Source organism: Mus caroli, chromosome 18 (genome assembly GCF_900094665.2).
Source record: "Mus caroli chromosome 18, CAROLI_EIJ_v1.1, whole genome shotgun sequence".
NCBI lineage: Eukaryota > Metazoa > Chordata > Mammalia > Rodentia > Muridae > Mus > Mus caroli.
The window spans coordinates 31,466,464-31,467,912 of record NC_034587.1 but is presented as its reverse complement, the minus strand read 5'-3'; the positions used below and the strand labels follow the sequence as shown (position 1 = coordinate 31,467,912).

Here is a 1,449-nt window from a genome sequence, read left to right as displayed (position 1 = left end):
GTGCAGCTGATAAAGACTGGAGACAAGGTGGGAGCCAGCGAGGCCACACTGCTGAACATGCTGAACATCTCCCCCTTCTCCTTCGGGCTGATCATCCAGAAGGTGTTTGACAACGGCAGCATTTATAACCCGGAAGTGCTCGACATCACAGAGCAGGCCCTGCACTCTCGCTTCCTGGAGGGTGTCCGCAACGTGGCTAGTGTGTGTCTGCAGATCGGGTACCCGACTGTTGCCTCCGTGCCACACTACATCATCAATGGATACAAGCGCGTCCTGGCATTGTCTGTGGAGACTGAGTACACCTTCCCACTTGCTGAAAAGGTCAAGGCCTTCCTGGCTGATCCATCTGCATTTGCGGCTGCTGCCCCTGCAGCTGCTGCCACCCCTGCTGCCCCTGCGACTGCTGCAGCCCCTGCCAAAGCTGAGGCAAAGGAAGGGTCGGAGGAATCAGATGAGGATATGGGATTCGGTCTCTTCGACTAATCCCGTCAAAGCAACCAAGTCAGCCGGCTTAATTTGAGAAAGATGGAAATAAAGGCTTACTTCTCTTAACTTGGTCTGGATTTATGTAGTTTGTTCACTTAAGCAGGATGAAAAAGCAAAACTGCTACTGTTTGGGGTGATACTTTGTGTTGGCATCTTTGTTTCTAAAAATAAAGCTCCTAGTGGTTTAAAAAAAAAAAAAGGAAAGAAGAAAAGATCACATTAGACAGTCTCAATATGATCATCTATAACCCTGCCTTCAGGATCCAGAGGATGAAAAACAAAAGAATAAAATAACCCCAAAACAAGCCTAAAGAAGTAACAAAGACACAAGCAAAAATCACGTGACAACTAATGACACAAAAGCTTGGCTAGTGAACCTTTAGTGGGCCTGAAAAAATAAAATGGAAAAGAGAAAAACACCATTGTCCATCATGTAACAGGATATTACTACAGTTCCAGCGGTCATCAGAGGACTACCAGAGCACAGAAGACACAACTGGACTTGCAAATTTAACAACTTTAGAAAAAAATGGACCAAATGTATAAAACCCACAAATTACTGAAAGTCAAATGAGATGAAACCGGATAGCCTTATAGCCATTAAAGGAATTGAACTTGCCATTAAAATGTTGTAGAAGAAGATACAGATGTTCTCAACTGGACAGCTCCAGCAAACATCATTACTAACCTTCTACAGTCTTCCAGGAGACCAAAAAGGCAGGCATGCTTCTCTCCTCACTTTGGGAGGCCAGTGCTACTCGGATACCCTGAATCATACAGTGCCGTAAACGAACACTAGAGAACTACATCTCTCATAAACTCAGATGCAGAAATTCTCAACAGAGTGCTAGCATTTCAAATAAAAATGCAGCCGGGCGTGGTGGCGCACGCCTTTAATCCCAGCACTTGGGAGGCAGAGGCAGGCGGATTTCTGAGTTCGAGGCCAGCCTGGTCTACAAAGTG

The 1,449-nt window shown here is 45.8% G+C and overlaps 1 pseudogene; it reads left to right on the top strand.

Moving 5' to 3' along the window:
* The first annotated feature begins 6 nt into the window (after positions 1-6).
* On the top strand, positions 7-520 carry LOC110285157 (annotated as a pseudogene).
* The last annotated feature ends 929 nt before the right edge of the window (positions 521-1,449 follow it).